Here is a 26,732-nt window from a genome sequence, read left to right as displayed (position 1 = left end):
TTATTTAACTATCATGGTGGTTGTTGAACATTGAGAATGGTTGACAGCATTCTCAATCCCAATTAAGTAACATCATTAAACCCAACAAAATTAATTTAAAGTAACATGATGAGATCAACAGGATAATCCAAGAACTAGATACTCAAGACGTCCATAACCGTGGACACGGCTAATCATGATTAGTTTATACACTCTTCAGAGGTTTGCGCACTTTTCCCCACAAGACTCGATCGCCTCCGTTTGGTTTCTCGCACTACATGGTGTTTGAGAAGACGGATGACTAAGACATAGTCTTTCAGAAGCGTTTGCACCTTACGATGGGTAGACCGTACCACCTACAACCCCTACATCTGCTAGTCTACCAATGTAAGAGTTCACACGACTTAATCAACTATGCTAGAGCCCATAATAGCTTGTGGCTGCACACGGAAGTTTCTAGTATGAATAATATCATGATCCCTTTGAGCCTGGGTGGCAGTCCATAAAAAACAGGCAATCCTGGTCTACCCAGGTGCCTAGACAGGCAATCCTGGAATAACCCGGTGCCTCAATCCACCCAGATGTGTGTTTAAGTTGCCACCTTAAGTAAACCATTAATTAACAATCTCACATCTATCATGAATACTCTCAAAAACCCAATCCACGTCTACTAGCATAGTATGGCAATGTAAGCATAACGTAATAGTAACTCCCAAGGGTTTGATAATAAACAGGTAATAGGTTCTACCTCATCATCTACTTCCCAACCCACATGTTAATGACATCCTAACCATGCAGTGTTTGAGGATTGGAACTAATGCATAAAAACTGGGTGACAAAAGGGATATGATCAAAGTGTGAACTTGCCTGCAATGTTGATGAAGATGATTCTCACTCAAAACTCTTGATAGATCTACTCGTCACACTCCGGTCAATCTATCGTAAGCAAACAATAGTAACCACACATAAGCAATCACTCAAAAGATCAGAAAGAACGAAGAAGACGATTCGGAAACATCAAAACCAAGCAAATAACTCTTGCAACATAAAACAATTTCTAACAGTACCAAAATCATGTGAATTTGGCCTTATTAGAAGGTTTAGGTCAAGACCTTCGGTTTGCAAAAAGAATCAACTCAAACGGAGCTATGAAACTCAAGTTATGATCAAACGAAGTTTGAATTCAAATCTGTTCTAATTCAAATTTTAAACTTTTCAAAAACATGTTTAAGTTGTTTAACTGGATAGAGGAGATCATAACGAAGACGTGAGCGTTGGTTTCGTTGGATTTGGATAAACGGTTGAAAAGTTGTGATAGTTTGAAGATCAGGGACTAAACTGTAAATAAAACACTCACAGATAGGTCCCTGGCCGAAAATCTAAAAGAAAAAGAAAAAGAGAAACGCTACCGAACGAACGTTCGCTACAGACCGCTTAAAGGATGAAAACCGTTCGCTACAGATCTAAACGGGTGAACGCTCGCTATCTAACAAAATCAAAAGAAATAAACCGTACTAAAAGAAAAACCGAACTATACATATAAAAAAATCCGGTGGGTTTTCCCAGTTTATACCGGTCGGGGCAAATAAACCGGCGGCGGCGGCGGTTTAGATCGGTGGAGCGGCGGCTCCGGCGAGGGCGGCGAGCTCCGGCGCGGCTACGGCAGCGCGGGCCGCGGGGTGCGGCGCAGGCGATGGCAGCGGGCGGCAGCGCTAGCAGGCGGCGGCGCAGGCGATGAGCAGCGTGGGTGGCGAAGCAAGGTGGCGGTGGCGCGGGTCTGCGGCGTGCGGCGGCAACGAGATGCGGGTGGCACGACGAGTTGCGAGAGGGGGCGACGGCCTTAAAAAGGGCGAGGGGAGGGAAGGTGATGGCGTGGAGCAGGGGCGACGGGCGCCGTGGAGAGGCTGGACTCCGGCGAGTCCCTGTCGGGCATGGCGGGAGCTAGGAGGCGGCTCCGACTTGGGCCGGCTGGCTGGGCTTCGGCCCAGTTGGCCCCCGGGGAATTTTTTTTTAATTTTTTTCCAGACAAACATAATCATAAAAACAAAATAAAAGAAAATATTATATAGGCATATAATATATCATAATTTTTAGAAAAAGATTTTCTACACGGTGAACATTTTTCTTGCATTAAATAAAATACACATAAATTCTAATAATTCAAACAGTGCTACTGGTCTATTAAAATCCAACAAAAATCATTTTAAAAATACCAAAATGATTTCAAATTAATTTTTCTCCAATTTTCTATTGTAGGGAATCATGTTACCCTATTTTCCATGTATTTTGTTTTTGGAGAAAAATAATTTGAATAAAACCCAAATAACTCCAAATTGAAAAATAATTTCAAAAGGATTTTAAATTTTGATCCTTTGAAACTCCCAACTCATATTTCATATAATTTGAAGAAGTCATTTTATCTTCGCTCATGAAAATCATTGAGTTGCATAAAGTTTCAGAATTGGAAATATTTCCAAATGAAATTCAATTATTTTCAAATACCCTTTCATTTAATTAAATGGAAGAAGTCATGTCATCTTCTCTCCAGGATTTCGTGGTGAAAAAGAATTTGAATTCCCGGAGATCAAAATGCAAAAATGAAAGTTTGGGAAAATCCTTTTATTCCCTCTCATTTAACTTTCAAAAAGTTTCGAATTCACTCAGTTTCAGACAATCAATCAAACAATCAATCAAATCTTTCTATTTATTATAACATTCCAAAATTTAGAATTTTGGGATGTTACAAACCTACCACCCTTAAAAGGAACCTCGTCGTCGAGATTCGGAGAGGCTAGAAAGAAATAGGTTAGGGTTTGGGGTCTTCTCAAAATCCATCGATCATCACAGGGGTCTGGGGTGCTACCACCCTTAGAAGCATGGTTACTGTTCCATCAAAACTCATATACTCCATTCTTATTCTTGAAAGTGTCGGTGAAAGCACAAGTGCTCCCTAGGTGGTTTTGATAACTGATGACAACATATCTCTTGTTGGACTAACATTTCTATCTAGCATGTTTCAGATAAGTTCAACAATGGAGTGGCATGGACTAAAGGTTGTGGGAACTCCTTCAAGATGCTAAGGACAAAGGATTGGCTAAAGCTTCAAGCTCAAGACTCTTCATTTTACAATTTAGTGATCCAAGATCACATTGAGTCCATAGGAAAAGCCAATACTATCAAGGAGGGATGAGGTGTTGCTTAATGAGCCTCTTGCTTCATGTGCTTAGTGATATGCTCCAAAACCCTCAACTACTTTCCCATATCCACATATGACCTAAACCCTAAGCCAAACTCGGTCCTACCGATTCTTTCTATCCGGTGCCACCGAGTTTCACTTGTCATAAGCCACTGCCAAACCCAAGCAATTCGGTTCTACCGATAGGGATCTCGGTCTCACCGAGATGGGATTGCAAACTCTCTGTTTCCCTTTCGTAACTTTTCAGTCTCACCGAAAGAGCGAATCGGTCCCACCGAGATTGCAATGTAAACTCTTTCTTTCCCTTTTGTAACTTTTCGGTCTCACCGAAAGAGCAAATCGGTCCCACCGAGTTTGCCTGACCAACTCTCTGGTTAGCTTATTACCAAACTCGGTCTCACCGAGTTTGTGTAATCGGTCTCACCGAGATTACGTTATGCCCAAACCCTAACCATATCGGTCCTACCGAGTTGCATGTCAGTCCCACCGAAAATCTCTAACGGTCACTAGGTTTACCTTTTCGGTCCGACCGAGTTTGTTGATTCGGTCCCACCGAGATTGGAAAACTGTGTGTAACGGTTGGATTTTGTGTGGAGGCTATATATACCCCTCCACCTCCTCTTCATTCTTGGAGAGAGCCATCAGAACACATACACAATTCCAACTCATATGTTCTGAGAGAGAACCACCTACTCATGTGTTGAGACCAAGATATTCCATTCCTACCATATGAATCTTGATCTCTAGCCTTCCCCAAGTTGCTTTCCACTCAAATCTTCTTTCCACAAAATCCAAATCCTATGAGAGAGAGTTGAGTGTTGGGGAGACTATCATTTGAAGCACACGAGCAAGGAGTTCATTACCTACACACCATTTGTTACTTCTTGGAGAGTGGTGTCTCCTAGATTGGCTAGGTGTTACTTGGGAGCCTCCGACAAGATTGTGGAGTTGAACCAAGGAGTTTGTAAGGGCAAGGAGATCGCCTACTTCATGAAGATCTACCGCTAGTGAGGCAAGTCCTTCGTGGGCGATGGCCATGGTGGGATAGACAAGGTTGCTTCTTCGTGGACCCTTCGTGGGTGGTTGCTTCTTCGTGGACCCTTCGTGGGTGGAGCCCTCTGTGGACTCGCGCAACCATTACCCTTCGTGGGTGGAGCCCTTCATGGACTCGCGCAACCGTTACCCTTCGTGGGTTGAAGTCTCCATCAACGTGGATGTAGGATAGCACCACCTATCCGAACCACGGGAAAAATATCCGTGTCTCCAATTGCGTTTGAATTCTCCAAACCCTTCCCTTTACATTCTTGCAAGTTGCATGCTTTACTTTCCGCTGCCAATATACTCTTTGCATGCTTGCTTGAATTGTGTGATGATTGCTTGACTTGTCCTACAATAGCTAAAATCTGCCAAGAACTAAAATTGGGAAAAGGTTAAGTTTTTATTTGGTCAAGTAGTCTAATCACCCCCTCTAGACATACTTTCGATCCTACAAGTGGTATCAGAGCTTTGGTCTCCATTGCCTTGGTTTAATCACCATTGGAGGAAGATGGATGTGTCTACCTTAGGGAGTCTTAGACATAGAGTGCCTATTCTTGATGGAGAGTATTTTCATGAGTGGAAAAATGAGATGCTTGTAATTTTCAATCAATATCATTTGAACAAGTATATTGCTAGCCCTTGTGCACCTCATATTGATCCTTTGCATCCTACCCTAGATGAAGATATTGACATGATTCGCAATCTTAGAACTATTGAGCTCATCATTAGAGGATTACCCAAAAATTTGATTGCTAATTTGCCTACTCTTAATTGTGCCTACACTATATGGAAATTTCTTGAGGAACGATTTCCCGATCATTCCTTGAAAACTTTGGATGAAATTCTCCATAAATCTATTGCCTTGAGTAAGATGAACTCTAGTGATCCTAGTTTTGGTAATTGTCTATTTGAACTTACCAATCTTAAGCATGCTAAAGGAGATGTTGGAATCATTAGTGATATCATATTCGAAGCTATAAGAATTCATAAAAGTGACCACTTTGATGATCATTTATCTAATGAATTACCCTCTCTAGGAAATGATGAGTCACAAGATCATGGTGAACATGGATACTATGATGATGATGATGATAGTGACTTCGATCTTGATGATGCAATGAGACATTTTGGTCTTATGGCAAATCTTCGGGGATATGAGTCAGGAGGAAAGGAATGGGTTCTTGATAGTGGATGTACTGATCATATGACCGGAGATGAAGAGATGTTCCGTGAGCTTGCTGAAAATGACGGCCCTCGAAAATATGTCACCTTTGGTGATAATTCAAAGGGTAAAGTGGTTGGCCTTGGTAAGGTGGCCATCTCACATGATAGTTCCATTCAAAATGTCATGCTCGTTGAATCTCTTGGCTACAACTTACTTTCAGTATCTAGACTTGCTGATTTCGGTTTGAATGTCCTATTTACTGAGGTAGAGTGCCAAGTATTTCGTCGAGACAATCATAAAATGGTCTTTACCGGTATGCGTAGAGGTGATCTTTACATTGTCGATTTCTCTAAAAAGGCACAACCTAAAACTTGCTTTATTGCTAAATCCTCGGTTGGTTGTGGCATAGACGACTAGGTCACGTTGGCATGAGAAACCTTGACAAGCTTATTAAAGGAAATCATATCCTTGGAGTTAACGATGTCATATTTGATAAGGATAGACTTTGCAGTGCTTGTCAAGCAGGTAAACAGGTTGGAGGAAGACATCCCGTGAAGAACATCATGACCACAAGGAGGCCACTCGAGCTACTTCATATGGATCTTTTTGGTCCCAACGCCTACAAGAGTCTCGGTGGAAATTCTTTTGGTCTAGTTATAGTTGATGATTTTTCAAGATTTACGTGGGTGTTCTTTCTTAATGACAAGTCGCAGGTCCAGAAGATCTTCAGAAACTTCGCTAGGAAGGCCCAAAATCAGTTTGACGTGAAGATCAAGAAGGTTCGGAGTGACAACGGAACGGAGTTCAAGAACGCAAATGTGGACACCTTTCTTGACGAAGAAGGGATTTCACACGAGTTCTCGGCTACGTACACACCTCAACAAAATGGAGTTGTTGAGAGGAAGAACCGGACGCTCATCGAAATGGCAAGAACGATGCTTGATGAATACAAGACGCCGAAGCACTTTTGGGCAGAAGCGGTTGAGACAGCTTGTCACGCAACAAATCGCTTATATCTTCACAAGCTACTCGGCAAGACGGCATACGAGCTTCTCACCGGTAACAAACCCCAAGTTGGATACTTTCGAGTATTCGGCTCAAAGTGCTACATTCTTGATAAGCATCGTCGTTCAAAGTTTGCTCCTAAATCTCATGAAGGTTTTCTACTTGGTTATGGCTCAAACTCTCACACTTACCGTGTCTACAACAATTTCACCCGAAAGGTTGAAGAGACGGTAGATGTGAAGTTTGATGAATCTAATGGCTCGCAAGTAGAGCAATTGCCAATTGATGTAGGAGACAAAGACCCTTCAGAAGCAATCCAAGACTTGTCCATTGGCAAAATTCGTCCAACGGAGGTGAAGGAGAGTACTTCATCCGTCCAAGTGGAAGCTTCTACTTCACGACAAGGTGAACCAAGAATCGACACGGAAGCATCCACAAGTGGGACACACCAAGATGAAGAAGACAAGGAAATGCATCAAGACGAACATCAACAACCTCTTTCTCCACCACGACAAGAGAACGACGACGTCAACAATGAAGAAGGCCAAGAAGAAGAACAAGATGAAGAAGATGTTCAACGAAGACCCAAGCAAAAGCTCTCACGAGTTCGAGCAAGAATTGCCAAAGATCATCCCGTCGAGCAAATCCTCAATGATATACAAACCGGGAGAATCACTCGCTCAAAAACTCGTTTAGCTAACTTTTGTGAAAACTATTCATTCATCTCTAGCATTGAACCTATGAAGGTTGAAGAAGCATTGGAAGATCCGGATTGGATAAACGCTATGCATGAAGAGCTACACAATTTTGAGAGAAACCAAGTTTGGACATTGGTTGAGAAGCCCGACAACAACCACAACATCATTGGTACCAAATGGGTGTTTCGCAACAAGCAAGATGAAGATGGACAAGTGGTTCGCAACAAAGCACGTCTCGTCGCCCAAGGGTACACACAAGTCGAAGGTATGGACTATGGTGAGACATATGCTCCCGTTGCTAGACTTGAGTCCATTCGCATCTTACTTGCCTATGCTAATCACCATAATATCACCTTGTACCAAATGGACATTAAAAGTGCTTTTCTAAATGGTGAAATAGAGGAGGAAGTTTATGTCAAACAACCTCCCGGCTTTATCAATCCTAAGAAACCAAATCATGTTTACAAACTTCACAAAGCTCTTTATGGTCTTAAACAAGCTCCTAGAGCATGGTATAAATGCTTGACCAAGTTCCTTATTACAAGTGGTTTTGAAATTGGTAAAATTGATTCTACTCTTTTTACTAAAAGGGTTAATGGAGAACTATTTGTATGCCAAATTTATGTCGATGATATCATATTTGGTTCAACTAACCCTCTCTTTAGTGAAAAGTTTGGAAAGCTAATGTCAGAGAAGTTTGAGATGTCTATGATGAGTGAACTCAAATTCTTTCTCGGTTTGCAAATCAAGCAAACTAAGGAAGGTACATTTGTCTCTCAAACGAAGTACACCAAGGACTTATTCAAGAAGTTCAATATGCAAGAATGCAAAGGTATGTCTACACCCATGCCTACTAGTGGACATAATGATTTGACCAAAGATGGTGAACCGGTTGATCAAAAGGTTTATCGCTCTATGATTGGTTCATTGTTATACCTATGTGCTTCACGTCCCGATATTATGCTAAGTGTGTGCATGTGTGCACGATATCAAGCTGCTCCTAAAGAATGTCATCTTAAGGCTGTGAAAAGGATAGTGAGATATTTAATCCATACACCAAATTTTGGCATTTGGTATCCTAAGAGGTCTTCTTTTGATCTTGTTGGCTATTCCGACTCGGATTATGCCGGAGACAAGGTTGATAGAAAGTCCACTTCGGGTACTTGTCAATTTCTTGGTAGATCTCTTGTGTCTTGGTCTTCCAAGAAACAAAACTCGGTATCCTTATCCACCGCCGAAGCGGAATACATTGCCGCTGGTTCATGTTGTGCTCAATTACTTTGGATGACCCAAACTCTTAAAGATTATGGGATTTATGTGAAACATGTTCCACTGCTTTGTGACAATGAAAGTGCTATCAAAATTGGTCATAATCCTGTACAACATTCTCGAACTAAGCATATTGAAGTTCGTCATCATTTCATTCGAGATCATGTTGCTAAGGGTGACATTGATCTTAAGCATGTTCGCACCGATAAGCAATTAGCGGATATATTTACTAAACCTCTTGATGAGAAAGTGTTTTGCAGGTTGAGAGGAGAATTGAACATCATTGATGCTTCGAACTTGGAGTAGAAACTCCATTGGATACATGCAAGACATGAGCTTATGACTAATCCATGATATATCTCTTATGATAACTATCTTATGTCTTGGATATATTTGTACCTTGCATGTTGTCTAACCCATGTAGGTGCTTGGTTGAATCTAATTCCATGAGATTGCGACTCACTCACATCTTGAGCAATCTCTACATCACCAAGACTCTACACAATGGTGGTTGAAGACAAGGAAGCACAAAACCATTCAAACATATCCTTTGACAAATTCTATGTTGAGCTTCATGATTGTCATTTTTGGATACACAAGTGCTCTTCCTTGCAAGAACTAACCCATGTAGGTAGATGAACTCAAACTCCAAGTGGTACTCTCAACTCTTGATGAGCTACATCAACCTTGAGCACCCACACAAGTTCAACTACATGAGCAAGAACCACACCACCACCCAAGGTATGTTATTCCATCTTAGAGAAGCTTTACTCCAAGACATGAGTCAAAGCAACTCAACAAGATGTGAATACATCAAGATGCTTAAACGAAAAATGGTAACCCCATTTTGAGCTTAAACGATGAGTATGACCTATGATCAAGTGTTCTCACTTGACTCCTAAGTCAATATACTCTAACATAGGTGACTATGTCACCGCCCAACTCTAGATGAAGTTCTCTTGTGTTCTTTTCTGTGTTATTGCATTTGTCTCATGCATGTTTATTTTCTTTCTCTTTTTAAAAAAAAAACTTCATCTAGATTTTTCAGTCTCTTCTCTTTTCTTTTTGTTTATGTTCTGCATTTTCTGCATTTAATTCCTTGCAAATCCTTCAGGTAATTCATTGCAAATTTTTGTGAGATCCTACATGTCTAGTGAGCTGAGGTGACAAGTGTTTTTCTCTGTGTGAACTCGGTTTCACCGACTTGTAATTTTCGGTCCAACCGAATCTTTTCGGTGCCACCGAAACATACCACTCGGTGCCACCGACTTCGCAACAGGAAAAACAGTTTGCCACTTGTTCTATATTTCTTCTGATCCAGCTCTACTCAATGAATCTTGTCCTCTACAAGCATCACAGTTTTATCCATTGCTTTGTGCTGAGTCTCAAGGACCAAACCTATACGACGGATTCCAGAAAGCCCTTCTTGGAAATTGATGTCAAAGGGGGAGAGAGAGATCACATCAAAGCTTGTAGGAGAGAGAGATCACATCAAGGGAGAGAAAAAGTCTCAAGGACCAAACCTACAAGAGAGAAAGTATTAAGGGGGAGAGAGAGACTTCCAGGGGGAGAGAATACTCAAGGATCCCAGATGTCCAGATGCTTGATGCTTGATGTTCAAGAGGAGAGATGTCACATGTCTTTTTAGGGGGAAAGACATGTTCATTTGTATCTTTCAGCTCTGATTTGCTGTTCCTATCTTCTCCCAATATCCCATGTAAGATTCATGGGGGAGCAAGACACCTAAGGGAAAGAAATCAGTCAAATTCATTGCATATCTTTATTCTTGGGGACATGTTGAATCCAATGTGGTACCTTGTACTCACTCTCTACATGTCATCCCAGTCTTGGTATTCTTGTGGTTTCTTTTGTTTGCTCTGGCTAGTGGATGTACCTGTGTTATCTAACTTTGTTTGTGCAGGTTCATTCCATCCTAAGCCAACTCAAGACCACAAGGTAAGTATATGCATCAAAATCATGAGTATGAGGAGTTCTTGCTTATGTACATACTGTTTGCAAGAAGGACTCATGAGCATGAAGGTATTTTCCTTGATAATCTTTTGCTCTGATGCATATGGCCAAGATACATGTAACACATTGCCTACTCTGTCATGGTTATGCTCTCACATGCCTCTATATTTCATATTTACATGAGTGCATACATGTAGGGGGAGCCTATGCTTGTTACATGTCCTTCCAAAGCTTTACTTGCTGTTCTTTATATCTTTATCTAAAGCTTTGATGTATGTTGCCATCAATTACCAAAAAGGGGGAGATTGAAAGCACAAGTGCTCCCTAGGTGGTTTTGATAATTGATGACAACATATCTCTTGTTGGACTAACATTTCTATCTAGCATGTTTCAGATAAGTTCAACAATGGAGTGGCATGGACTAAAGGTTGTGGGAACTCCTTCAAGATGCTAAGGACAAAGGATTGGCTAAAGCTTCAAGCTCAAGACTCTTCATTTTACATTTTAGTGATCCAAGATCACATTGAGTCCATAGGAAAAGCCAATACTATCAAGGAGGGATGAGGTGTTGCTTAATGAGCCTCTTGCTTCATGTGCTTAGTGATATGCTCCAAAACCCTCAACTACTTTCCCATATCCACATATGACCTAAACCCTAAGCCAAACTCGGTCCTACCGATTCTTTCTATCCGGCGCCACCGAGTTTCACTTGTCATAAGCCACTGCCAAACCCTAGCAATTCGGTTCTACCGATAGGGATCTCGGTCTCACCGAGATGGGATTGCAAACTCTCTGTTTCCCTTTCGTAACTTTTCGGTCTCACCGAAAGAGCGAATCGGTCCCACCGAGATTGCAATGTAAACTCTTTGTTTCCCTTTTGTAACTTTTCGGTCTCACCGAAAGAGCAAATCGGTCCCACCGAGTTTGCCTGACCAACTCTCTGGTTAGCTTATTACCAAACTCGGTCTCACCGAGTTTGTGTAATCGGTCTCACCGAGATTACGTTATGCCCAAACCTAACCATATCGGTCCTACCGAGTTGCATGTCAATCCCACCAAAATCTCTAACGGTCACTAGGTTTACCTTTTTGGTCCGACCGAGTTTGTTGATTCAGTCCCACCGAGATTGGAAAACTGTGTGTAACGGTTGGATTTTGTGTGGAGGCTATATATACCCCTCCACCTCCTCTTCATTCGTGGAGAGAGCCATCAGAACACATACACAATTCCAACTCATATGTTCTGAGAGAGAACCACCTACTCATGTGTTGAGACCAAGATATTCCATTCCTACCATATGAATTTTGATCTCTAGCCTTCCCCAAGTTGCTTTCCACTCAAATCTTCTTTCCAAAAAATCCAAATCCTATGAGAGAGAGTTGAGTGTTGGGGAGACTATCTTTTGAAGCACAAGAGCAAGGAGTTCATTACCTACACACCATTTGTTACTTCTTGGAGAGTGGTGTCTCCTAGATTGGCTAGGTGTTACTTGAGAGCCTCCGACAAGATTGTGGAGTTGAATCAAGGAGTTTGTAAGGGCAAGGAGATCGCCTAGTTCGTGAAGATCTACCGCTAGTGAGGCAAGTCCTTCGTGGACGATGGCCATGGTGGGATAGACAAGGTTGCTTCTTCGTGGACCCTTCGTGGGTGGTTGCTTCTTCGTGGACCCTTCGTGGGTGGAGCCCTCCGTGGACTCGCGCAACCATTACCCTTCGTGGGTGGAGCCCTCCGTGGACTCGCGCAACCGTTACCCTTCGTGGGTTGAAGTCTCCATCAACGTGGATGTAGGATAGCACCACCTATCCGAACCACGGGAAAAACATCCGTGTCTCCAATTGCGTTTGAATTCTCCAAACCCTTCCCTTTACATTCTTGCAAGTTGCATGCTTTACTTTCCGCTACCAATATACTCTTTGCATGCTTGCTTGAATTGTGTGATGATTGCTTGACTTGTCCTACAATAGCTAAAATCTGCCAAGAACTAAAATTGGGAAAAGGTTAAGTTTTTATTTGGTCAAGTAGTCTAATCACCCCCCTCTAGACATACTTTCGATCCTACAGTCGGTCTTCTCAGATCCTAGAGAAAATTCCTTCTCTGAGCTCTTCCGGTAGTGGCATAACCTTTTCCCTCAATTCTTCTATCTTTCATCTAGATAAGGTTCTTCCGAGACTGGGTCTTCTTAGCTGACGGGTCTGGCGCCAAAACTAAACAACTATCAATATCTCATGGTGGTCAACAATTTATGGTTTCTCCTGCAGGAAATGGGTCTGGGTTGAACCTCACCGTATATCCTACGGTTGGCAACAACTGCCGTGTACAAGGGAAAAATACTTATACCATTCTAAGTTTAAACAGGGTTTTGATCATCGTCTCTTTACTATAGGTAAGTCACTCAGATTTACCATCCCACATAGCAAGGCGAATAATAAGAGTAAGTCGGTATGGTGATCAATCCATCCCGCACCCAAATCATTATCTTGTATACGGTTTAGCGAATCTCGCATTCTAACACTCGGTCATCCTCACAAGCATTGCAGAATTTCTCTTGTCCACGAACTGCGTTCGGAATAATCCATTGATTCTGCAAGCCAAACAAACATCTATCGTTCCTTCACAATCTCTCAGGATTTTGTGTAATTCCTATAAGATTGCCTATCGATAAAACATAACTCCTTCTAGGGTTTTTCATTCAGCAAGAGTGTGCTTGCTTCTTGGAAGGTCCTGGGGCCTGTGGGTTATGGCCCATCTCATCACTTGTAGTCCTTGAACTTATCATCGGGCAACTGATCATTATTCCAACTTCCAACTTCCTAGTATTCTTAAATCCATCCGATTGTATTGACTTCCTTCCTTCTATTGGCACCAAACTAGGACATAATTACTGAAGGAAATATGCCCTAGAGGCAATAATAAAGTTATTATTTATTTCCTTATATCATGATAAATGTTTATTATTCATGCTAGAATTGTATTAACCGGAAACATAATACATGTGTGAATACATAGACAAACAGAGTGTCACTAGTATGCCTCTACTTGACTAGCTCGTTAATCAAAGATGGTTATGTTTCCTAACCATGAACAAAGAGTTGTTATTTGATTAACGGGATCACATCATTAGATGAATGATCTGATTGACATGACCCATTCCATTAGCTTAGCACCCGATCGTTTAGTATGTTGCTATTGCTTTCTTCATGACTTATACATGTTCCTATGACTATGAGATTATGCAACTCCCGTTTAGCCGGAGGAACACTTTGTGTGCTACCAAACGTCACAACGTAAATGGGTGATTATAAAGGTGCTCTACAGGTGTCTCCAAAGGTACATGTTGGGTTGGCGTATTTCGAGATTAGGATTTGTCACTCCGATTGTCGGAGAGGTATCTCTGGGCCCTCTCGGTAATACACATCACATAAGCCTTGCAAGCATTGCAACTAATGAGTTAGTTGTGAGATGATGTATTACGGAACGAGTAAAGAGACTTGCCGGTAACGAGATTGAACTAGGTATGGGATACCGACGATCGAATCTCGGGCAAGTAACATACCGATGACAAAGGGAACAACGTATGTTGTTATGCGGTCTGACCGATAAAAGATCTTCGTAGAATATGTGGGAGCCAATATGAACATCCAGGTTCCGCTATTGGTTATTGACCGGAGACGTGTCTCGGTCATGTCTACATTGTTCTCGAACCCGTAGGGTCCGCACGCTTAAGGTTTCGATGACAGTTATATTATGAGTTTATGAGTTTTGATGTACCGAAGTTAGTTCGGAGTCCCGGATGTGATCACGGACATAACGAGGAGTCTCGAAATGGTCGATACATAAAGATTGATATATTGGACGGCTATATTCGGACACCGGAAGTGTTCCGGGGAAGTTTCAGATAAAAACCGGAGCACCGGGGGGTTACCGGAACCCCCCGGGGGGTTAATGGGCCTCATGGGCCTAAAGTGGAGAAGAGGAGGGGCTGCCAGGGCAGGCCACACGCCCCCTCTCCCCCTAGTCCGAATTGGACAAGGAGGGAGGGGCGGCGCCCCCCCCCCTTTTTTTCCTTCTCTCCTTCCCCCTCTCCTACTTGGACAAGGAAAGGGAGGGGAGTCCTACTCCTGGCAGGAGTAGGACTCCTCCTGCGCGCCTCCTACTAGGGCCGGCCGCACCCCCCCCTTGGATCCTTTATATACGGAGGCAAGGGGCACCCCTAGACACACAAGTTGATCCACGTGATCATATTCTTAGCCGTGTGCGGTGCCCCCTTCCACCATAGTCCTCGATAATATTGTAGCGGTGCTTAGGCGAAGCCCTGCGACGGTAGTACATCAAGATCGTCACCACACCGTCGTGCTGACGGAACTCTTCCCCGACACTTTGCTGGATCGAAGTCCGGGGATCGTCATCGAGCTGAACGTGTGCTAGAACTCGGAGGTGCCATAGTTTCGGTGCTTGATCGGTCGGGCCGTGGAGACGTACGACTACATCAACCAAGTTAGCGCTTCCGCTGTCGATCTACAAGGGTACATAGATCACACTCTCCCCCTCTCGTTGCTATGCATCACCATGATCTTGCGTGTGCGTAGGAATTTTTTTGAAATTACTACGAAACCCAACAGTGGCATCCGAGCCTAGGTTTTATATGTTGATGTTATATGCACGAGTAGAACACAAGTGAGTTGTGGGCGATATAAGTCATACTGCTTACCAGCATGTCATACTTTCGTTCGGCGGTATTGTTGGATGAAGCGGCCCGGACCGACATTACGCGTACGCTTACGCGAGACCGGTTCTCCCGACGTGCTTTGCACATAGGTGGCTACGGGTGACAGTTTCTCCAACTTTAGTTGAACCGAGTGTGGCTATGCCCGGTCCTTGTGAAGGTTAAAACAGCACCAACTTGACAAACTATCATTGTGGTTTTGATGCGTAGGTAAGATTGGTTCTTGCTTAAGCCCGTAGCAGCCACGTAAAACTTGCAACAACAAAGTAGAGGACGTCTAACTTGTTTTTGCAGGGATGTTGTGATGTGATATGGTCAAGACATGATGCTAAATTTTATTGTATGAGATGATCATGTTTTGTAACCGAGTTATCGGCAACTGGCAGGAGCCATATGGTTGTCGCTTTATTGTATGCAATGCAATCGCGCTGTAATGCTTTACTTTATCACTAAGCGGTAGCGATAGTCGTGGAAGCATAAGATTGGCGAGACGACAACGATGCTACGATGGAGATCAAGGTGTCGCGCCGGTGACGATGGTGATCACGACGGTGCTTCGAAGATGGAGATCACAAGCACAAGATGATGATGGCCATATCATATCACTTATATTGATTGCATGTGATGTTTATCTTTTATGCATCTTATCTTGCTTTGATTGACGGTAGCATTATAAGATGATCTCTCACTAATTATCAAGAAGTGTTCTCCCTGAGTATGCACCGTTGCGAAAGTTCTTCGTGCTGAGACACCACGTGATGATCGGGTGTGATAGGCTCTACGTTCAAATACAACGGGTGCAAAACAGTTGCACACGCGGAATACTCAGGTTATACTTGACGAGCCAAGCATATACAGATATGGCCTCGGAACACGGAGACCGAAAGGTCGAGCGTGAATCATATAGTAGATATGATCAACATAGTGATGTTCACCAATGAAACTACTCCATCTCACGTGATGATCGGACATGGTTTAGTTGATTTGGATCACGTAATCACTTAGAGGATTAGAGGGATGTCTATCTAAGTGGGAGTTCTTTAAGTAAATTAATTGAACCTAAATTTATCATGAAACTTAGTACCTGATAGTATCTTGCTTGTTTATGCTTGATTGTAGATAGATGGCTCGTGCTGTTGTTCCGTTGAATTTTAATGCGTTCCTTGAGAAAGCAAAGTTGAAAGATGATGGTAGCAATTACACGGACTGGGTCCGTAACTTGAGGATTATCCTCATTGCTGCACAGAAGAATTACGTCCTGGAAGCACCGCTGGGTGCCAGGCCTGCTGCTGGAGCAACACCAGATGTTATGAACGTCTGGCAGAGCAAAGCTGATGACTACTCGATAGTTCAGTGTGCCATGCTTTACGGCTTAGAATCGGGACTTCAACGACGTTTTGAACGTCATGGAGCATATGAGATGTTCCAGGAGTTGAAGTTAATATTTCAAGCAAATGCCCGGATTGAGAGATATGAAGTCTCCAATAAGTTCTATAGCTGCAAGATGGAGGAGAACAGTTCTGTCAGTGAGCATATACTCAAAATGTCTGGGTATAATAATCACTTGATTCAATTGGGAGTTAATCTTCCAGATGATTGCGTCATTGACAGAATTCTCCAATCACTGCCACCAAGCTACAAGAGCTTCGTGATGAACTATAATATGCAAGGGATGAATAAGACTATTCCCGAGCTCTTCGCAATGCTGAAAGCTGCGGAGGTAGAAATCAAGAAGGAGCATCAAGTGTTGATGGTCAACAAGACCACTAGTTTCAAGAAAAAGGGCAAAGGGAAGAAGAAGGGGAACTTCAAAAAGAACAGCAAGCAAGTTGCTACTCAAGAGAAGAAACCCAAACCTGGACCTAAGCCTGAAACTGAGTGCTTCTACTGCAAGCAGACTGGTCACTGGAAGCGGAACTGCCCCAAGTATTTGGCGGATAAGAAGGATGGCAAGGTGAACAAAGGTATATGTGATATACATGTTATTGATGTGTACCTTACTAATGCTCGCAGTAGCACCTGGGTATTTGATACTGGTTCTGTTGCTAATATTTGCAACTCGAAACAGGGACTACGGATTAAGCGAAGATTGGCTAAGGACGAGGTGACGATGCGCGTGGGAAATGGTTCCAAAGTCGATGTGATCGCAGTCGGCACGCTACCTCTACATCTACCTTCGGGATTAATATTAGACCTAAATAATTGTTATTTGGTGCCAGCGTTAAGCATGAACATTATATCTGGATCTTGTTTGATGCGAGACGGTTATTCATTTAAATCTGAGAATAATGGTTGTTCTATTTATATGAGTAATATCTTTTATGGTCATGCACCCTTAAAGAGTGGTCTATTTTTATTGAATCTCGATAGTAGTGACACACATATTCATAGTGTTGAAGCCAAAAGATGCAGAGTTGATAATGATAGTGCAACTTATTTGTGGCACTGCCGTTTAGGTCATATCGGTGTAAAGCGCATGAAGAAACTCCATACTGATGGACTTTTGGAACCACTTGATTATGAATCACTTGGTACTTGCGAACCGTGCCTCATGGGCAAGATGACTAAAACACCGTTCTCCGGTACTATGGAGAGAGCAACAGATTTGTTGGAAATCATACATACAGATGTATGTGGTCCGATGAATATTGAGGCTCGTGGCGGATATCGTTATTTTCTCACCTTCACAGATGACTTAAGCAGATATGGGTATATCTACTTAATGAAACACAAGTCTGAAACATTTGAAAAGTTCAAAGAATTTCAGAGTGAAGTAGAAAATCATCGTAACAAGAAAATAAAATTCCTACGATCTGATCGTGGAGGAGAATATTTGAGTTATGAGTTTGGTGTACATTTGAAAAATTGTGGAATAGTTTCGCAACTCACGCCACCCGGAACACCACAGCGTAATGGTGTGTCCGAACGTCGTAATCGTACTTTACTAGATATGGTGCGATCTATGATGTCTCTTACTGATTTACCGCTATCATTTTGGGGATACGCTCTAGAGACGGCCGCATTCATGTTAAATAGGGCACCATCAAAATCCGTTGAGACAACGCCTTATGAACTGTGGTTTAGCAAGAAACCAAAGTTGTCGTTTCTGAAAGTTTGGGGCTGTGATGCTTATGTGAAAAAGCTTCAACCTGATAAGCTTGAACCCAAAGCGGAGAAATGTGTCTTCATAGGATATCCAAAGGAAACTATTGGATACACCTTCTATCACAGATCCGAAGGCAAGACTTTTGTTGCTAAATTCGGAAACTTTCTGGAGAAGGAGTTTCTCTCGAAAGAAGTGAGTGGGACGAAAGTACAACTTGACGAGGTAACTGTACCTGCTCCCTTATTGGAAAGTAGTGCATCACAGAAAACTGTTTCAGTGACACCTACACCAGTCAGTGAGGAAGCTAATGATGATGATCATGAAACTTCAGAACAAGATACTACTGAACCTCGTAGATCAACCAGAGTGAGATCCGCGCCAGGGTGGTACGGTAATCCTGTTCTGGAAGTCATGCTACTAGATCATGATGAACCTACGAACTATGAAGAAGCGATGGTGAGCCCAGATTCCGCAAAATGGCTTGAAGCCATGAAATCTGAGATGGGATCCATGTATGAGAACAAAGTATGGACTTTGGTTGACTTGCCCGATGATCGGCAAGCAATTGAGAATAAATGGATCTTCAAGAAGAAGACTGACGCTGACGGTAATATTACTGTCTACAAAGCTCAACTTGTCGCAAAAGGTTTTCGGCAAGTTCAAGGGATTGACTACGATGAGACCTTCTCACCCGTAGCGATGCTTAAGTCTGTCCGAATCATGTTAGCAATTGCCGCATTTTATGATTATGAAATTTGGCAGATGGATGTCAAAACTGCATTCCTGAATGGATTTCTGGAAGAAGGGTTGTATATGATGCAACTAGAAGGTTTTGTCGATCCAAAGGGAGCTAACAAAGTGTGCAAGCTCCAGCGATCCATTTATGGACTGGTGCAAGCCTCTCGGAGTTGGAATAAACGCTTTGATAGTGTGATCAAAGCATTTGGTTTTATACATACTTTTGGAGAAGCTAGTATTTACAAGAAAGTGAGTGGGAGCTCTGTAGCATTTCTGATATTATATGTGGATGGCATATTACTAATTGGAAATGATATAGAATTTCTGGATAGCATAAAGGGATACTTGAATAAGAGTTTTTCAATGAAAGACCTCTGTGAAGCTGCTTACATATTAGGCATTAAGATCTATAGAGATAGATCAAGACGCTTAATTGGACTTTCACAAAGCACATACCTTGACAAAGTTTTGAAGAAGTTCAAAATGGATCAAGCAAAGAAAGGGTTCTTGCCTGTGTTACAAGGTGTGAAGTTGAGTAAGACTCAATGCCCGACCACTGCAGAAGATAGAGAGAAAATGAAAGATGTTCCCTATGCTTCAGCCATAGGCTCTATCATGTATGCAATGTTGTGTACCAGACCTGATGTGTGCCTTGCTATAAGTCTAGCAGGGAGGTACCAAAGTGATCCAGGAGTGGATCACTGGACAGCGGTCAAGAACATCCTGAAATACCTGAAAAGGACTAAGGATATGTTTCTCATATATGGAGGTGACAAAAAGCTCATCATAAAAGGTTACGTTGATGCAAGCTTTGACACTGATCCGGACGATTCTAAATCGCAAACCGGATACGGGTTTACATTAAACGGTGGAGCTGTCAGTTGGTACAGTTCTAAACAAAGCGTTGTAGCGGGATCTACATGTGAAGCGGAGTACATAGCTGCTTCGGAAGCAGCAAATGAAGGAGTCTGGATGAAGGAGTTCATATCCGATCTAGGTGTCATACCTAGTGCATCGGGACCAATGAAAATATTTTGTGACAATACTGGTGCAATTGCCTTGGCAAAGGAATCCAGATTTCACAAGAGAACCAAGCACATCAAGAGACGCTTCAATTCCATCCGGGATCTAGTCTAGGTGGGAGACATAGAGATTTGCAAGATACATACGGATCTGAATGTTGCAGACCCGTTGACTAAGCCTCTTCCACGAGCAAAACATGATCAGCACCAAGGCTCCATGGGTGTTAGAATCATTACTGTGTAATCTAGATTATTGACTCTAGTGCAAGTGGGAGACTGAAGGAAATATGCCCTAGAGGCAATAATAAAGTTATTATTTATTTCCTTATATCATGATAAATGTTTATTATTCATTCTAGAATTGTATTAACCGGAAACATAATACATGTGTGAATACATAGACAAACAGAGTGTCACTAGTATGCCTCTACTTGACTAGCTCGTTAATCAAAGATGGTTATGTTTCCTAACCATGAACAAAGAGTTGTTATTTGATTAACGGGATCACATCATTAGGTGAATGATCTGATTGACATGACCCATTCCATTAGCTTAGCACCCGATCATTTAGTATGTTGCTATTGCTTTCTTCATGACTTATACATGTTCCTATGACTATGACATCATGCAACTCCCGTTAGCCGGAGGAACACTTTGTGTGCTACCAAACGTCACAACGTAAATGGGTGATTATAAAGGTGCTCTACAGGTGTCTCCAAAGGTACATGTTGTGTTGGCGTATTTCGAGATTAGGATTTGTCACTCCGATCGTCGGAGAGGTATCTCTGGGCCCTCTCGGTAATACACATCACATAAGCCTTGCAAGCATTGCAACTAATGAGTTAGTTGTGAGATGATGTATTACGGAACGAGTAAAGAGACTTGCCGGTAACGAGATTGAACTAGGTATGGGATACCGACGATCAAATCTCGGGCAAGTAACATACCGATGACAAAGGGAACAACGTATGTTGTTATGCGGTCTGACCGATAAAAGATCTTCGTAGAATATGTAGGAGCCAATATGAGCATCCAGGTTCCGCTATTGGTTATTGACCGGAGACATGTCTCAGTCATGTCTACATTGTTCTCGAACCCGTAGGGTCCGCACCTTAAGGTTTCGATGACAGTTATATTATGAGTTTATGAGTTTTGATGTACCGAAGTTAGTTCAGAGTCCCGGATGTGATCACGGACATAACGAGGAGTCTCGAAATGGTCGATACATAAAGATTGATATATTGGACGGCTATATTCGGACACCGGAAGTGTTCCGGGGAAGTTTCGGATAAAAACTGGAGCACCGGGGGTTTACCGGAACCCCCCGGGGGGTTAATGGGCCTCATGGGCCTAAAGTGGAGAAGAGGAGGGGCTGCCAGGGCAGGCCGCGCGCCCCCTCTCCCCCTAGTCCGAATTGGACAAGGAGGGAGGGGCGGCGCCCCCCCCCCTTTTTCCTTCTCTCCTTCCCCCTCTCCTACTTGGACAAGGAAAGGGAAGGGAGTCCTACTCCCGGTAGGAGTAGGACTCCTCCTGCGCGCCTCCTACTAGGGCCAACCGCACCCCCCCTTGGATCCTTTATATACGGAGGCAAGGGACACCCCTAGACACACAAGTTGATCCACGTGATCATATTCTTAGCCGTGTGCGGTGCCCCCTTCCACCATAGTCCTCGATAATATTGTAGTGGTGCTTAGGCGAAGCCCTGCGACGGTAGTACATCAAGATCGTCACCACGCCGTTGTGCTGACGGAACTCTTCCCTGACACTTTGCTGGATCGGAGTCCGGGGATCGTCATCGAGCTGAACGTGTGCTAGAACTCGGAGGTGCCGTAGTTTCAGTGCTTGATCGGTCGGGCCGTGGAGATGTACGACTACATCAACCAAGTTAACGCTTCCGTTGTCGATCTACAAGGGTACATAGATCACACTCTCCCCCCTCGTTGCTATGCATCACCATGATCTTGCGTGTGCGTAGGAATTTTTTTGAAATTACTACGAAACCCAACAATTACTCAGACTCATCATGGAGTTTCCATTGATCCATATTTCCGACATCATACCTCCTTTATATCCAATAGTAATTTATTTCTTCATCCTCATGGGATATCCCTCATACCGAGATAAAAACTTATACTTATGAAGTCCATATTCCACTTCATGGGACAATCATTATCCTTTCCAGGGTCAAGCGTCCTTACAGGGGAATATTGGCCAGCTCTGCATGGCACTTCTTCAATTGGGAAATGTGAAACACATCATGAACTCCTGACAGTCCTTTGGGTGACTCCAACTTGTTGGCCACTTCTCCCATATGCTCCAAAACTCAGTATGGTCCTACAAATCTCGGGGCTAACTTTCCCTTAACTCCAAATCGTTTAATTCCTCGCAGAGGGGACACACGAGGACATGCTCTATCTCCAATTTCATAGACTACCTCCTTGAATTTTTTTATTCTGCATAACTCTTCTGCCTGGACTGATCTACCTCCAGTCTATCTCGAATCAACTTAACATTCTCTTTGGACTCCTTGATCACCTTTGGTCCAAACAACTGACGGTCTCCAACTTCATCCCACATACTCTTGGGGTATCACACATATCGAGAAAAAACTCGTATTCATTTTGTACGAAATCCACTCAATGGGGTATCCTTATCTTTTCCAGGGGTCAAGGGTTCTTATAGGGTACTACCACCCATAAAATGCACAAATCTTCCATAGACCATATTTCTCATATCCTCAAAAATGGTCAAAATTCTTCTTCATAGAGTATCAACTCATAAAATCCATATCAGTACCAATGATGCTAACTTTATTCACTCTCAATTGATTACAATCTCTCGCTTTTCCATTACATGTCTCAACTCAACACCTCAATATAAAAGAAATGTTCTCACTTCTACAACTCCATTTCTTTTGTTGCAAACTCAACTATATAGCACAAGTTTCCTTCTCCTTGGGGCATTCTCTGGCAAAGTGCCCTGCTCCATTACAACTAAAACATATTACTTCTGACAAGTATCGAGGTTTCCTTTTTGGGCAACTGTTGAGGTAGTGCCCTGACTCCTTGCATCTGTAACAAGTGATATGACTCAGGTCCTTCCTGGAATCCAATCTGCTTCTTTTCCTGGACCTTTCCATGCCAATCATGGCTTCTATTTCTTGTGGGTCATATTCTACTTCCTCTGTCGGGAATTCTACTAGATCCCCATTCATGCAATTCTGGGAGATGTGTCCTTCTTCTCCACATGAATAGCATGACTTGGTGCAGGGTTTAATTGGTTCTTTTTTAGGTGTGTCCTCCATCACAACTTCTTCTAAAATTTCCATGAGGGCTCCTTTCATTACTTCTTTCTTCTGCTGGATGGTTCATTGTACCATGGGGTAAATGTGACACTGAGCAGGATAGTGGGTAGTCCCTTCACACAAGAAACAAGTAATCTGCGTAGTTGGGCATTCTTCAACTGGGTGACTTCCTTCACAATTTGGGCATTCATCCTTGTGTTCTTTATGGTTGTGTCCTATTTCTCCACAAATCTTGCATGCACAAGGTTTCTTCATATCCTTTTCATAAGGCTTCAACTTCTGGGACACAAGCCGAGACTTTGGCAGAGTCAACTTAAATTCTTTCCAAGTGGTTACTCCTTGCCATCCATTGATGGTTTGGTACATCCTCCACCAAGTAGCAGCACCTCTTTCAAAGCACCGAAGAGCATGCTGGATCATATCCTTTCCAACTATAGGATTATTCTTCATGTGATCTTCCATGTTCTGAATCCATCGGTCTGTCTCCAATTGACTCATCGGTTTAGCAAATACGAGCTCATCTCCATTCATCATCTATTGGGTCCATGGGTTATGGGGTGAGATAAGAGAGATAGAGAGGGATACACACAATACAAACAATAGTTTTGAAAAGACAGATTTTATTTGTGGCCGTCGGGAAAAACATCAAACAAATGACAGCTCACAAACGTCGCATCTAACGTAGGTATATAACAAGGGTTTGGTCTTCTAAAGGTCAATAAACCTTCAACGTCACCAAACTCTTCCAGTTTTGTTCATATCTCCGATGGGCTTCTTCCGATCATGCTTGTCCTTCAAGTTCTTTTGCCAAATCATCTCTGTTGACGCGAAGTCTCTCATGACGTCCTTTATTATTCTGGATTTGCGTTCCAAACTTCTGGGTTTCAACATCCTTGGCATGAACCATGGTCTAGTTCCTGACGAATCTCTGGTTTCTCGAGGTTTTGCTCCTCCAGCTTGGCTACTCTCATCTTCAGGGTCCTGAGTTCCTCATGAAATACTTCCTTGTCAAAATACTGCTTCTTGTAGGTCCATCTTAAACTTCTTGATGTACTACTCCAGATCCTGGTGATACACCGGCTAAGGTTAAAACTTCATCTTACTAATAGGTGCTCCATCAGCCTTCTTCCATCAAATCCATTCTGAAGAAATGCATCTTTAACTCAGCACGGTTACAATAGCATCAGCGAGCGATGACATCACGGATAACCATGTTTCTGCTCTTGTCATTCCCATGAGGTATCATTCCATAGTTGATATCTCCTGCCTTAGGGTTTTCTTGACAAATCCTTGAGTTCTTAACTCTACATGCTCTGGTCTTTCTCCGATGCACCTTGATCTCGGGTATTGACAACTTCCATAATCTTTCAAGTTCCATAAGGGTAGCCTTCCTAGTTCATACAAATCTGGGAATTCTTTAGAGCCTTCAAATTCTCCTAGTCTTAGGAGTCTTCAACCGTTGTAGTTTCCATTATTCAGATACACAGTAAAATCCCCTTCATTCCAAAGCGGTCTTAGTTGTCCAATATCTTGTACTTATTGGAGTGGTCTTATCCGTCAAATCTTCGAGTGATCCAAAGGGAAAAGGGATATGGTCTCACTAAAGGGAATTTTTGAAAAAACTCAGAAGAGAAGAGGGGTAAAAGATCTTTTTGAAAGGGAAAGTTGTAGAGAAAAATCTTTGCTATGGGCTTGCCAGTTTCTAGGGTCACGTCCTACAGTCAACATGTGCTCTGATACCATCTTGTAGCGATCCGACCTGAATGGATCAAGTCTCTGTGCTTAAGTGTCATCCCTAGATCGGTATGCTGACACACACAGTACCCGAGGATTTATAACAGAGGTAAATCACATGTAAAAGTAACGTAAATACTATTACCTCAATCCAAAATAGCGGAAGTAACAAGGTTGTGGATTCCCAATAACACCAACGGCAAAGTTGAGTGTAGAAATCGTAACCCTAACGTATCACTTACTCGTCGTAAAATATCCTGCAACATGAGACGTTGCTGCCACAAAGGGTCAGTACATTGAATGTACTGGCAAATTCACACCATAGAGGATGATGAACAAAGGCTATCACTACATGCATATTTGGCTGGTGGAAAAGCTCTATGGTTATAGTTTTTGCGAAAAGCCAATTTTTCCCTACTACAAAGGAATATATTTTATTTAACTATCATGGTGGTTGTTGAACATTGAGAATGGTTGACAGCATTCTCAATCCCAATTAAGTAACATCATTAAACCCAACAAAAGTAATTTAAAGTAACGTGATGAGATCAACAGGATAATCCAAGAACTAGATACTCAAGACATCCATAACCGGGGACACGGCTAATCATGATTAGTTTATACACTCTGCAGAGGTTTGCGCACTTTTCCCCACAAGACTCCATCGCCTACGTTTGGTTTCTCGCACTACATGATGTTTGAGAAGACGGATGACCGAGACATAGTCTTTCAGAAGCGTTTGCACCTTACGATGGGTAGACCGTACCACCTACAACCCCTACATCTGCTAGTCTACCACTGTAAGAGTTCACACGACTTAATCAACTATGCTAGAGCCCATAATAGCTTGTGGCTGCACATGGAAGTTTCTAGTATGAATAATCTCATGACCCATTTGAGCCTGGGTGGCGGTCCATAAAAAAACAGGCAATCCTGGTCTACCCAGGTGCCTAGACAGGCAATCCTGGAATAACCCGGTGCCTCAATCCACCCAGATGTGTGTTTAAGTTGCCACCTTAAGTAAACCATTAATTAACAATCTCACATCTATCATGAATACTCTCAAAAACCCAATCCACGTCTACGAGCATAGTATGGCAATGTAAGCATAACGTAATAATAACTCCCAAGGGTTTGATAATAAACAGGTAATAGGTTCTACCTCATCATCTACTTCCCAACCCACATGTTAATGACATCCTAACCATGCAGTGTTTGAGGATTGGAACTAATGCATAAAAACTGGGTGACAAAAGGGATATGATCAAAGTGTGAACTTGCCTGCAATGTTGATGAAGATGATTCACACTCAAAACTCTTGATAGATCTACTCGTCACACTCCGGTCAATCTATCGTAAGCAAACAATAGTAACCACACATAAGCAATCACTCAAAAGATCAGAAAGAACGAAGAAGACGATTCGGAAACATCAAAACCAAGCAAATAACTCTTGCAACATAAAACAATTTCTAACAGTACCAAAATTATGTGAATTTGGCCTTATTAGAAGGTTTAGGTCAAGAGCTTCGATTTGCAAAAAGAATCAACTCAAACGGAGCTACGAAACTCAAGTTATGATCAAATGAAGTTTGAATTCAAATCTGTTCTAATTCAAATTTTAAACTTTTCAAAAACATGTTTAAGTTGTTTTACTGGATAGAGGAGATCATAACGAAGACGTGAGCGTTGGTTTCGTTGGATTTGGATAAACGGTTGAAAAGTTGTGATAGTTTGAAGATTAGGGACTAAACTATAAATAAAACACTCACAAATAGGTCCCT

This window comes from Triticum aestivum, chromosome 5A, assembly GCF_018294505.1.
Source record: "Triticum aestivum cultivar Chinese Spring chromosome 5A, IWGSC CS RefSeq v2.1, whole genome shotgun sequence".
Classification (NCBI taxonomy): domain Eukaryota; kingdom Viridiplantae; phylum Streptophyta; class Magnoliopsida; order Poales; family Poaceae; genus Triticum; species Triticum aestivum.
Note: the sequence above shows the minus strand (reverse complement) of the source record.